A 14,888-nucleotide genomic window follows, 5' to 3' on the forward strand; every position below is an offset into this window, starting at 1 on the left:
TCAGCAAGACAGAAAACCAAGCTGTTAGAATTACAACAGAATATCAAAGGCATAAGTGTGTTTGTTGAGCCATATCTGGGTAGTGTAAGTCTGGCTTGCAAAGTATTGTTGTCACTCTGAGACTCCTGCACTGTTATAGCTTGACATCTGATGAGCCTGTCACTCAACACCACACCATAAACTTCTCCCTGACACACTCGACAAAAGGCTGTCCTTAAACCAAACAGAAACTAAAACTAACTCTGGAACCAGATTAACCTGAAGAGTCCAATTCAAAAGAACAAACAAGGTGAACAATATGAATTGCCAGATTTTTTGAATAATAGTAAAATTGAAACTGCCTTGGGTGCATCCAAGCACAGCTGCAATAGCTAACTTATTAATGTCTTTTCATTGGCAGCTACATCTAAACAATCTGCCAAAGAAACTTTAACAGCTTCTCTTGTCATAAATGATTCAGCTGAAAGATATACAACCTTGTAAGCCAGGTGGTGAGATAGAAAAGAGGCTAGATCCTGCAAGGGATACTATTTGGTTTTTTTTTATTATTATTATTTTTTTCAGGTTATACAGAGAAGCCCATATCACTGGTTGATGTAAATAACTCCTAAGGGCCTTGAAGACATGCATATTAAAATTAGGAAAGGTATTTGTTTCAAACCACTTGAAAAACTTTTGTTAAGAAATTCCCCTAAGGATTAAAAGTATCAGACACATTCATAGAATATGAGTGAAATGAATATCTTAACTAGGTGTGTTATTAGGCATGTACAGAAAAGATTCCTTTCAATGTCCAAGAAGAGTTTAGAAAACACTATAAAGTGCACTTTTAAAATTATAATTCTGTACTGCTTTCAGCACACAGGTCCAAATAAAGGAGTGAAAGAAGTTTTCTGGCCTTTCCTCCAGTTAATTTCACCAAAATTACAATGAGACAAAAAAAGGTATAAATGAAGTAACAGCATCACCACTATTGTAATATATTATTGCACCTAAATTCTTAACCAGTGACAAAACCAAAATGAGAATAATTTGTTCCTGATTGTCATTTTACTTACTATAGCAATGCCTAAAGTCTACTACAGACTAAGCAGTAATCCCCAAAACTACAGTCTACTAACAGAAGAAGCAAAAAGACTGTCAAAAAGCCAACAGTCTCAATATGCAAAACCAATTTATGGTTGAGGAAAAGGATACAACATAGCAGAATGCCAGGCTTGTGGCAAACACCATGCCCAGTCCCAAAGTAGAAGAGGTTTTTGTTTGAACTTGCTTTTCATATTTCAAGTTCCTGTGTTTATGTAGGCACAACAAAAGCTAAAGAGGCACAGATGTAATGAGGAGTGAGAAGAAGAGGTGCATATATAAAAAGATTCAGTGAAAAACACTACCATCTCTTTCCGGTATTTACTATATTCAGACCAATCTGATATATTCAATTTTAAACTAGCATTTGAAAAGATCTTCAGCCTTGTGGCAGGTGGCAGCCTATAGCAACAGTAGGTAAGTACTGTGTTCAGTAGCTCATTTAAACCGCATGCTGAAAGGATAATACATGTAAACATATGAATGTAAAACATATAAAATAAAAGAGGGAAATAGTATTAAGGAGAAAAAGAAACAACTTAAATTTATTTAAAATACCTATTTTGATGCCATATTCACTCTGGCCTGCCATACTCAGTCTTGACTTACTGCTTTCACTGTCTTTCTCAAAACGTGACATAACCTTTCCAAATTCATGGAACATATTAGTTTTCCCCTTGGGTACCTTCAGTTTGCATTAAGTGAAACAATGCTTACTTTGCTTTCTCTGAAGCCTAAATGTGAGTACTGCAACATTTATGAATGGCCATGGAATATAAAACAAATCAACACTCTGATCTGAAAGATTTCTTGAGTAGAAATATAAACAAGACAATGACCAAATGGGGAACAATAGCTTTGTAACTGTGGAGATGAGCCAATTAAATTCACTTGCAGCTTTGAGGAATGGAACATTCAGCTCAGTGCATTGAAGAAAGCATTTAAACCCTAGCTCTGTTGATCACCATAGGCCAGACAGTACAACTATGGTGGCAGTAGGTTTCCTCATTTTAGCGTGTTAGCTCTACTATCAGCTTGTGCTCCTAAGAGAAGGGAAAGGAATAGTATAAGAGACTTGTGGAGGCTATTGTTTAAAAAATATTATATGTGATTTGCAGGCCATCCAAACAGGACACTATTTTGCAGTGCCCAGCAATGACTCTCTTAGGCCCTCTTTCTTGCCTTCTTGCTCAGTATCAATGTTACCTCACGTTACTTTTGAAAGATTTATGTTGCAAATCTTTTCTTGCCTGTTATAGGTCCTCCCATACCAACCTGGTCATCATTTCTGCAACTTCCACATTGATCCAGGCACATCAGATAACTCACGATAAGTTACTGGTCTAGTCCTTTTTCCTTGGTGGGTAAGTAACTGAGTTCATGACAGAAGTAAAGTAGCTAGGAAGAGACTAGTCTAAATTTGCTGTCATGTTTTTATTATTCTCTAAATGAACACAACCCTCACTGTTAAAGGACTGAAAAGGACAATTATAAAAATAGTAAATAAGTCATAGGAAATGTGATTTTTAAAAAGAAGGCTCTAAAAATTGTAAGATATGAGAAGAAGCAAGGGTCAACATGGCTCCTTAACTTCGCTTTCTTATTCTTAGTATAGTGTAAAACAGAACAGAATTAAGGGGTTTAATCATGGTTTGGTAACATTTTACCCATACATTTAGTACGTATATCGGTGACAATAATATCTATAAGTAAATGGAAGATCTTACTGCTTTATTACTTGACTAGAAGAAAAGCAGCACTATGGAATTTTTTTCTTTCTCCTGTTTTTTCCCTGTGTTCAGTCACAAGCCTATGCCTATTAACCTTACTCATGCTGAGTGACAACCATCCATATTTTGGACTCTCTGGGGCAGGTTTCCAGAGTGCATTAAAGTCTATTCATGGGCTTGGAAGCAACACGGTGTGGGTTCTCTGTGGCTGCATCCAACCTGTAGCTCAAAGAAGCTCTACAGTGTACCTTGTCCCAGGGGGGAGGAGAAGCACACGGGGACCTTTCCCTGACCACGTACTTAACATTTCTTCCTCCAGAGGGGACTACACGACTGCAGAAACAGTGCTCCCCTGGGCCTCTTTTGCAAACATAACCCTCATTCAGAAAAAATGCACAAGGGAGCATTGGAAATCACCGGAATTTCTACAGATCAGAAAGAATCAGAGCAGCCATTTTTGTATTTTACTAATTTCCTAGAAATTCTTTTACATTTTCAAGTCTCTTCATTTTAAAGCAAATATGCACAAGACAGTAAAGATAAGTTTGCCTTGACTAAGTTTTTACCAAGGTCTTAAAATACTACATTAATAAAATGCATGGGTTGTTTTCCAATGGTATATGCAGGGCAAGAACACATTTTATAATACATCATAGACATCTTAAATCACTGTGACACATTTAAGTTAATTCAGTTCTTTCTATCAGCACAATATCACTAGGTCTGGGTTGCTCTTATTAGCCATTTCCCTATTTCCCGCATTTGATCCCCAGGGAAAATTAACAACCCAGTTTGTTTAAACTCTTCTTGAAATATTAGCTCTCCTGTTAACCCAATTGACTCTGAAAACTCATTTGGAAAACAAAAAACATAGCATGTATCTGGATGACTATACACTATTGTAACATACACATATTAGCTACTCCTATATTGCTTAAGGGACCAAGAGTACATTTATCTTTTATGGAAAGTTGTACCTAGCATTAGAAGTAGCAAAAAATAAATACACTGAACATCATGTAATTCCCAAGGCAAACATTAATCAGTTATGAGAAATATTATGATACAGGTATTTCAGCTTTCTTTTCCTTGCGGGACTCATAAGGTAAATAATCTAAGACATTGGATTGATTATGGAAAACATTAAACTTATGATGTCAAGATATTTATGATTTGTGCATCCAGATATTAATTTTCCAATACTTTTAACTCATGTGATTAGCTTTCTGCTATCTACAGAGGTTGAAATGATGGTACCTTTTAAAACTGGAACTTAGCACTTCAATAAGTAATGTAAAAATGCTATTTTACTAACTGAGGCTTGTGCCAGGACCGTATCTTTTCCACTGAGCTAAAAAGCACCATTTTTCTTAGTTTATGTGAACATTTTACACATTTTTCTACATAGAGAATGTTCCAAATAGAACATCCATTGGTACTGTAGGCATTTAAACATAAATTACTTTTGTCCTAACTATGTACTGAAAATTTCAATTAGGAAATTTCACTGATGCCAACTAAAGCTTTTTTCCTTGATAACATTTTTACAGGTTTTGACTTTTACTTATTTTCCCATATATTTTTGTGACTTTTCTGAAGGGAAACATTTTATTTGTTTATATTTAAAATAATAATAATTTTCAATATTTAGAAACTTTTAGTCTGAAATATTTAAGCATATGCTACCATGTAAAACTTTTTTCAGTTATCTTGAAAACTTTCCACCCACATATATTAATCAGCATCAAAATTTTCCAATGTAACAAGATATACAACTGTAACTAGTAAGATGTTTCAAAAAGCATTCAATGAAAAGCAGCTGTCCTTAAATGAGATCTATACAAATACAGCAATTAATTTAATATTTTGATTCTTGCTATATGCCACAAAATATTGTATGCATAATAAAAGTTAGGCACAACTGAAAAATACTGAGTGAAAAACTCTTTTTTTTTTTTTTTTTTTTTTTTTTTTCAAAAAAATGCAGCCTTTTTTCTAGATGATATCCCCATATAATGAAAAGTTCTGAAACATTAAATGTTTAATTTGGTTTTGCTCCAAACCAGAAAAAAAAAAACGTTAAAATGTTTTGTAATGCAAAATAGATATCTCTAGCTTTTATCCACTCCACTCATTAACTTCTGTTAAATCAGTGCTATTCATTATGGGTGAGTTTCTTTGTGAAATAGAAAATAAAACTAAAAAGTCCATAACTCCAATCCTCAAGTTGTTCAATTGCTCAATTTTGTGAAGAACCATTACTTTTTTCTTTTGGTTTTGTTCTTATCTTAGTTTTAGACATCTGGCTGGTTTCTGTTTTTCCAGTGGGCATTTTTTTTAATGTTTGGGATTTATAACACTATTTTAATCATAGAAATCAGACTTCATTGGTCATCCAAACACCAAGATTAGGTGTGACTGATTCCTATTCAAACATTGTGTGTTAACTCATAGCTAATTTGGGGAAAAAACCAACCAACCAACCAACCAAACAAACAAAAAAAACAAAGCAAAACAAAAAAAGAAAAAAACACTCAAAACTTTTTTGTTGTTTTTGTTCCTAGACACCATTATTTCCACCCTCTTTCCCTTCATTATCTGAAATAACCATTCTTCCCCCTCTAAGAAGGGGACATTTTGATTATCATCCACTTCAATAGCTGACTCACTTGCAGTGACCTCCATGGGTACATCTTTCTTCATAAAACACTTTCCACCTATCACTCTTCCAAATTTGATCCAACCTGCATGAGATTTTGTCCCAGGCTCATTATTACATGAAAATTCTATTGGAAATCTGTACAATGAACATAAAATGCAGCCAGAACAGCTCTATATTTACAGAAGATTAATACATCTAAATAGGACACTTTTAGTGACAAAAAGTACAAATTTTATTATGGACAATTCAAGATCAACCTTTTTGAATAAGTAGAAAATATAAGACTTACCCAAACGAAATTTAGTGAAGATATTTGGTTTTGCAACTCTTTAATTTTAATCTTTCATATTGACTTTATAAAACCCAAGACATTTAAATAACATTTACACATTTCCATCTTTGTTTACATGGAAATCTTCATACACAGAAGGACAAGTGCATATGAGAAAGTATATCTGAAATGCATAACAACATAGATTTTGAGCCTCTTCCTCTTGCATAAATTATGAGTAGCAACAGAAAGGGGCATATTAAAGCTTTAATTAGAACAATGTATCAATCAAAGTCAGCATGTGTATACTTGGAGGCTGTATGTACTGTGCTTTATATGCTTATAGAAAACCAAATTATCAGCAAAGATTTGAAATTGAGGTGTTGACACCATTCGACAGTGTTATGAAACTGTGACCCACATTTGTCAAGTGAGGCCACAGTAAAAAGAAACTGAGTAAAAGTACTTTGTTGTGGGGTAATATTTGAAGTCTGCATTTGCTACCTGTCCCTTCCACACTCTAGAGTTCTAGTTTTCTGAGTGCTGATCAGATTTGCAGTATCCCTTTCTATTGGACTGCTGGAAGTATTTAACTCCTAATGAAAAATTACTTATAAAAACATTGAATGAACTATAAAACCCCCAAATCTTGGGCAATGACTGCCCTAAAGTTCAATATTATTACCTTATAATAAGGTCTCCTATTTCATAAATACAACTAACATACCTGAATTCCTAGACATAAGACCTTGTGTTCAGCTGTGTTAAACTCATAGTCCAAATGAACCCACTTAGCAAGAATACTCAGACTAGTTTGTAAAACAGATTTATCTGTGCTGTGATTTAATATTCCATTTCATTCAGATGCAAACTTCAGAAGGATTTTTCTACCAGTCTACTGATACAAACCAAGAAATTGTGATTCACCTTTTCCCCCACAGGAAACAACTTTAAACAAGAATGATTCCATCCTTGTAATTTTTGGATGTATCTATTTAAATAGAATCTATTTAAAACTTTCTGAACTTTCAACAAACAAACAAAAAAGTAGGATTAATATGCTTTTCAGAATTTTAAGACTTTTGTGCCATAATACTTATATTAGGAACCATATATATTGTACCACCTTGCCTAGTATTCATTAAATATCTAAAATCTTTTAATTCCATACTGATTGGGCCCCCAATGTTCAAGTGCAACATCAGATTAATTTGTTAATACATATTTATCTTTATCTCTAAGGTTCCGGTTCAATTATTACCTTAATAATCTCTTTTTACATCTTGCCTTTTGTTCACTTAGCATAAGCTTTTTTGTTTCCCTGAATTCAGTCCTCATGTTAATTCTTCCACTGCACATATGTCGTTCGTCTGGATTCAAACTGCCTCTTTAACCTCTCATTCTTCATACTGATTTTATTCTTGCCCTTTAAGAAAAGCAAGCCTCTGGCACCGACAGGATGTTATGTAGTCTATAAATTAAAGATTTTATACTTCTCAATTTTTATTTTTAAGGCTTTTAAAATATTTTCCCCAAAGTTCAGTTCTTAACGTAATTTTTCTGTCTGCACTACAGCTCTTGTCAAAGGTATGATCAATGACACACCACTGTAGCAATTAAGGAGGCAATTTTTTTTAAAGAATATGTAACACTGCACTAGGCAACAAGTTTGAAGTGGGAAATGTCTGCTCTTGGATCTTTATTCTAATTTTGTGACTTTGTGGGAGTTTTTTTAACAGAAATTACTTAGAACACCCCTAAGAAAATTAAAGAAATAGTAATAATACGCCAGTAAGCAATGTGACTACAATCTCCAAATTAAGATGCAATTGCAATTTACTGTATTTTCCTCTTTACCACAATTTCTTACTTAAAAAAAAAAAAAAAAAAACAAAAACACAACAAAAACAACCAAATAAAAAAACTTCTCAGAAGTTTCCCTTCAAGAAGGGAAAAGTCTTCAGTCTTGTGTTCTGAACCTTTATTTCCAAAGTTTTGTTATGACTACTCCCTGTCAATTTTTTCTCTCCTTCATAACAAACAAAGAGCTAATCACCAAAAAATAATAAAAAACAAAGCTAACAAAAACCAAAAATCAGAACACACCAGTAAGCAGTAGTTCAGCCCTCACAGCCAACACTGGAAAGCTAAGCTGCCAAAGGAAAGTCTCAGCAGGGAAAAAATTCAAACTGGCACTATTAAAAAGTCTGTAAAAAAAAAAAAAAAAAAAAAAAGAATCTGAAGAATCTGAAACAAATTCCCAAGCTACACTGAAAATGCAAGAGCCATAAATACTATACCTATGTAAAATTTCACACTGATTAGCTCTAGTTGCCACTACTATGAAAGAAAAAACAACCCATTTTACAACAAAATACTTTTTAAGAATGGTTACTAGGTTTCTTCTTATAAAGCTGCCAGGTCTTTAATTCTATTATAACCATACCTACACAACATACATAAAAGGTCCATTTAATTCATAAGGACTAGAGAGACTATAAACAAGTGTAGAATTTGTCTGGGTGATTGTAATACTTTGCGAAGCAGAAGTGAATTTGAAGCAATAGACTGAGAGCCACGCTATAGATGCCAGTTATCAAAATTAATATAAATTCTCTAAATATTGAAAAGGCAGACTGGCTGCAATGTAGGGGTGAGAGTTATAAGAAACTTGTCCTGTGTATAGCTTCAGAATGGAACTACTGACATTTCCTTTTACTCTGTATGCTGTATGTTAAATACATTTAAGTCAGGGAAATCATATTGTTCATTACAAGTCTAAGTGCATTTATTTAAAAACAAACTATCCATACACACTCAATAGCAGCATTATGGCAAGTTATAATATCAAATGCAGGCCCTGATCCTGTATTAGACATAAAGAAGAGGGAAGGAAAAGTAAAACATACCTGTAAATAGAGATCATGCTTTACTAGGTGCCACTAAAATTAACCCCACAGCTTTTATGGTTTTACTGTTACATGATAGAAAATGCTTCTACTAAATTTACCACCGTACATCTGAAGTTTACTTTTTGGCACAGAGAATAAAAAAAAAGAGGTCAGTGAAGATGTTTACCAAAATTATCAGATTGAGCCTTTCTACCTTCTAAGGCAGGGAGCTGTGAATATTCCTTATGTTCTGCAGCCTACCATAAAGAAATCAGTCTCTTACACACCTCTTATCTTCTGATGATCTTGTTCATCAGGCTACTTTAGATATACTTTCGAACCCACAAATTGCTAGCTGGTTTGAAATTTTACATAATGAGTTCTCCATCCCTAGTTCAAAGTAAATCTAGTACTCAGGATTAGGGAGGGAATGATTTGACTAGTGTGTGTGCAAGGTAATTATTTCTTTTCTAAAAGTTTAACCTCAAGCTTTCAATTTAACATTATTTAGATTATATCATCAGCATTAAATATATGGATATAACAACCTGCCAAACTGTGCAGAATATAGCTTTAGCACTGAAAAAACATCCTGTACTTCGTTAGTCTTTTAGATGCCTGGATCCACTGTGTGACAACAAAGAGGCTATTTAACATAAAGCAGTGTGTTCAGGACCTTTACCAGGAGCAACTGAAAAATTATGTGAAAGGCTCATAGTGTTCTGCCAAAGGAGAATATGAACACCATGGGTCATCTGGCTATTGCATAATCTTCCACATCAGCCACACTGAGGATAATATTGCAAAATTAGTTAAATATTAGCTTTTGTCTCACCTGAAACTTTGGGTTCCCTCACATGAGCTAATGCACTGAAAGATGATGTAAAGACACATAAAACTACCTTTTTTCAGCATTATATTGGTGCAGTGAAAGCATTTTGAGCACTACAGCATGGTTCATGTTCAAAAGTGGGGTGAAAATAGTAGGCATAACCAACTGCCAGCTTATTCTTGAGGCACAATAGGAGGCATACATTTCTTCTGTGATAAAATATCAATGAACCATGTTATTCTGCATGTAGAGTCAGATAAAACACTATAACAACTTTTCGGCAGGTATTCACTGAAGCCTAAAGAAGAATTCATTTCAGATAAGCTCATGCTGCTTTTGTGTTCTCTTCCCTTAATCATTAGAGTGATTTTACCTAATTTAAATGGGACATCACAGAAGAACGTTAAGAGTCTTGAATGCTTATGTACCTGCATGTCACTGCACATGAAAGGAAATTTAAGGTAAGAAAAAAGTCCTCACTAATAACCCATCATAGAAGTAAATTGAAAGAATCATACCAAGATCTGACTTCACAGCAGTAAGACAATGCATCTCATCATTTCATGAGAACAAAATGAGAGAATCTTGAACTCTGCACCCAATTAATATTTTGAAGGGTAGGCAAACTTAGAAGAATTTCTAAGTCAACAAATACATGGGCCACAAGTGGTAGAGTTTCATATTAGTTTCCATTTTCGTTCTTAAAACAATGTGCCACTTCCTACTACTGTTTTCTGTTGGTTAAAGATTTCTTTATGCAGAATAAATTAGGTTCTTGTCAATATAAGTGTCAGATTCAGTGACATCTATGATAGCCAAAGAGAAATAATATGGGTAGCTCAAAGCAATGCAGAGTGGAAAGTACTTGCAATCTGGTCCATCATTTTTTCAAACACTTACAGAGAGCTGGGGAGGATGGCTGACCAGCGGCATAAGTTTTATGAGAATATTTGAATATATGTCCTGTTGTTGCCATTCAGTATGTCATACATCTGACTCACGTAAACTGAGAACATAAAAAATGAGTAATACTGGCTCCAAGTTTATGAAACTGGCCACTTGTCACGAATTTTAATCGACATTAATTTGACCATGATCTAGCATCCATTAGTAAAGAACATAACATAGAGAGAATTCAAGCTAGCATACCACTGAAAAATTGCAGAATTGTTTTTACAGCTGTAAAATTAACATTGCTCCAAAATATAACACCTCCCTCAAAGAATTAATCAACATAAAAATAAATAATTTCACCTAACTGAAATGGCAAGTTTTATTCTAATATCAAACAGCTACTTCTCTACAAACAAGAAAGAGGAAGGACAGGAAACATGAGAAAACAACTTGCTTTCCAACATTGCCACAGCCTGGAATTCTACTGACTTGTTTGCTCAGTTACAAATGGGAAATGATCCCCTCATGATTTTAAATGGTACAACCTCTATGGAACTGAAAGGGCCCATCAGGCTTACACTGTGGCAGAAATTATGCTGCTGAACCTGCAAAATGTATGCATTACTTAGCTAAAACATAAAGTTAATCTCTGCTGACTCAGAAGCCAACATACTGCATTCCTTGGCAGTCCCAATGCTCCACAGGGACTACAGAATTAGCTCTTCTCACCGGCAACTGTCACTTGTTGTAAGCAATATGGAGCACATGCAGTTATGAAAGAAAGAACCAACTTCTGTTTTTTTCAGATTATCCCACTGATAAAGTTGGCTGTTAAAGTATTGAATTATGATGATGTCAAGGAAAGAACCTATTCTGATTACAGAGCAAGTTTGTATGGCTAGTAGACACTGCAGCCTGATTCTACAGGAGAGGTAGCTGTTAAAAGGCTCAAGTTATTAATGAGTAGGAGCAGCAGAGCACTCCATTAGTGCAGCTATATGCCTTCCAGCATCCAAGCTCACCTTGGTGCTTCCAGCCAGCACTGCAGACTCTAGCATCACTCCACGTTATGAAAGCAATGTAAATGCTCTGTTATCTGCCCCTCGTTCCAGAAAATACTTGAGTAAGAGCCTAGAACTTCACAGAAATATCTCATAAACTAAGCATTTATTTATGCACTTGACAAACCATAGCTGGACCTTCCAATTGAATCCTGGAAGATTATCAATTTCAATGTTTTCACACAGTGTAGTTGACAGTTTCAGTTGTCCCAGCAAATAATCTCTTTTTTTTTGCTTAATTGGTACTTTCCTTAGTAGCACTTCATTTAACTACAGATTGAGGAACTGTTACAATTTAAAGATTTCCTCATTACTACTTTTTTTTGCACATATACATGGTAAATAAACTTTGGAGGTAATCCAGAGCATAAACCACAATTTTCTTAAAATACTACACAAAACCTAAACATTAATTGGAAAAAGACATGGATATAACTGATTTTTTTTTTTTTAATTACTTTGAGCACAGCTCTCTCCTGTGAAGTCAATTTTGTTATTATCAGATTTCCTGTTAACTTCAGTAGCAGCAAGAACATGCTCCTTTATGTATAAGTGATACCAATGAGGTTAACCAACACAAAAATAGTTGTTGAAGACATTAAATAATGCAGTAGTAACACCATCATATATTGATTTGGGATAAAGAAATTTGCTTGGGAAAAAAAAGCTATCTTAAAAAATGCAATGAAACTAGAAAAGGAGTATGATACACATTCGAAATACATGCACTTTGCCATTGAATTTTCTAAATGTAAACCCAAATGCTTTGTCTTCGGGCTTAATTTTAGCTCCATTCTACTGCAGGTAAGTCTTCTGCAAATTCTAGCCTGAGGGTATACTTTTTTTCCTTTGTGTTTAATGCTGTTTGAAGCTGCCTGAGTGGAACTTGTGAAATTCCCAGCATCACAAGAGAGGTTTGTGTTTTCCATTTAACCCCTGAGTTTTAACTACTGCTCACAAATTGTCTGAGCAATACGTTACCACGCAGCATTTTTCACATGCTGCTATGGATGTTGGGCTCCCTTCAAATGAAAACGGAACATGTTTGTTTAAATATTAGTTCCACTTAGACATAAAGATTTTTGACCATAAAAGCTGTACCTGAATGTCATGGAAAGTGGGGAGAATCTAGAGAATACTTTCAATACTTTTTTCAGTAAGAACATAAGATCAACGTGACTACAAAAACAGACCAACAAAGAATGTACAACAATCATAAGAAGAAATGATGTAAATTATATGGGTAGATATTTGGCAATGACTACAGTGGTTTATTTTTATAGTCAAAGTAAAAGCCTTAAATAAACAGAGGAGGAAGTGGATGTACTAGCTTCAAGGCTTTATTTAAAGAACTTACACCTGAACTTAATATATTTTTAGGACTGATAAAACAAATGTAATTTAGAGTGCTCAGTGTGCTAACTACTTGGCATGCTCTACAGCTTCCTCTTTGCTGCTGTAAGATTCGCTGCCTATAGCTTTTGGCAGTCCCAACAGAGCTAGCTCTTTCCACTAACAAAATACAAAATGCAAAATTAATAAAAGGACCCTTTGAAACTGACAAAAGTGCCTCAGGCAAACTATCTGCCCAGCAGCTGGTTAAAATTTAATCAGTTATTTTTTTTTACAGTCCTGTATATCTTTTGTATGGAGCTCCCTAGACTGAGTGTGGTCAAAGTTGTTAAAAAGAAATAATAGAGAAGTCTCCCTCTTTCAGTAAATCAGCTGCAGAGCTAATTTATTTCTGGTTTTTATTACCAAATTAAACTAATTGTTTAGGTCTCCTCAAAAGCATCTAAAAGATCTACTGATAGATTTTATTTAAATATAAGAAAATTAATACCTAAAAAGTGATTTAGATTATGATGAAACAGTGATGTTTTTTATCATGTGCTATTACTTTACTTTAAAACATAAACACTTTTTGTGGAGATGGATTTTAGCAGCCACTTTGTTTTTAACCATTAATGCCACCTGTTACAGATGAGGAACATAGATTCACTGAGTAGTCAGATGCGAAATATAGTGTTGCTCTTCAGTTCATTTATTTTGCATAGTTAAAGATTGTTCCCAAGCATTCATATGTTGCAAAGGAGGCATTTTCTTGAGCCACAGAATACTTTAAGAGCGGACTCATGCATGTAGATCAGCTCCTTTCTAGAATTATTCTCATCTTTAAAATCTTAGGCTAGACCTCCAAAAGATACTACATACAAAAAGAATTTTGCATAGTTTAGGTAAACTTTAATTCCAGGAATATATTTCTACGCACTAGACTGAGCGTATAAAAATTTACCTCTGCTTGAATATAACATTCAGCTGCAAAAGTTGTAGCAGACTGTATTTTTTAAGAACTTCCAATAAGCCCTAACACTCCATTAGCATATGCTTTGTCATAACACTCGGGAACTGTAGGCTTAGAATGGATTCCACTGCATTTCGTTCATTATGGTCAAACCATCAGAGTGGAATTTTCCCCAGAATGCTAAAACAGAGACAGGAAGGCTGTTCTAGGAAGCAAATAAGTGAGCATGAAAAGCATGGGTCCAAGCAGCTGTATAACCTAAGTATTTTAAAATTTTATTATTTTTGACAGCATGACAAAGGACAGTTTTAAAAAAGAACTCAAAGAATTAAATGAGATTTAAAAATGAGCCTCTGAACCTATGCACTTATTTCCATTGCTTTAAAAGCATTTGATTTTTTTTTTTCTTATGTAAATATAGCCTTCATGGGGATATTTAAAACTGCTTTTCTTTTGTAAAACTTCGTATTTCTGCAATATCCACTCCTGATATTTCTGCATTTCTGCTGCTATATTCTACTAGAAGTGTTCACTACTTTTACACTTATTATGAGAATTTATAAGACTACAGTGGTGTCTTTTAGGTGACTTAATCTCAACATCCCCACCAAGTCTCTTATCAGTCTATGCCTTTATCTAAAATAGGATTATCTTTCTATGATCATCTGAAAAAAATATTTATTCTTAATTGTATAGGTATTCTTATGAATCATCTTTCTGATATCAGTCATCATGCCAGAGTAGATAGTTAGTATGAGTGTTATTTATTCTATTAGAACAGGAAGAAAAATCAGGCTTAAAGAAGAATCTAAACAATGCACAGACATTCTGTAGGCTCTTTCAGGTTATTGCCTTGACATACATAGTCACGCTATATAGAGAAGATAAATTTTTCTTTTGGCCATATTTTTCCATAGACTTTCAGGATTATTGTTACATGAATTTAAGTATCAGCAAAAGGATAAACTCTGTTTATGAGAGATAGGATTTTTAATTCAGTAGTACCATTAGCATATATAACCAGATGTAGGACATAAGCTACATCTTTCTAACATGTTTGCTGGAACTACAATTAGAAGTCTATCCAAAATATGGATTTCGTGGTAATTTTTCTTTGGTATACTACCTGCTGGCAAAGCAGACATGGACTTTTATT

This window comes from Tyto alba, unplaced genomic scaffold (assembly GCF_018691265.1).
Source record: "Tyto alba isolate M040663 unplaced genomic scaffold, T.alba_DEE_v4.0 Super-Scaffold_8, whole genome shotgun sequence".
Lineage (NCBI taxonomy): Eukaryota > Metazoa > Chordata > Aves > Strigiformes > Tytonidae > Tyto > Tyto alba.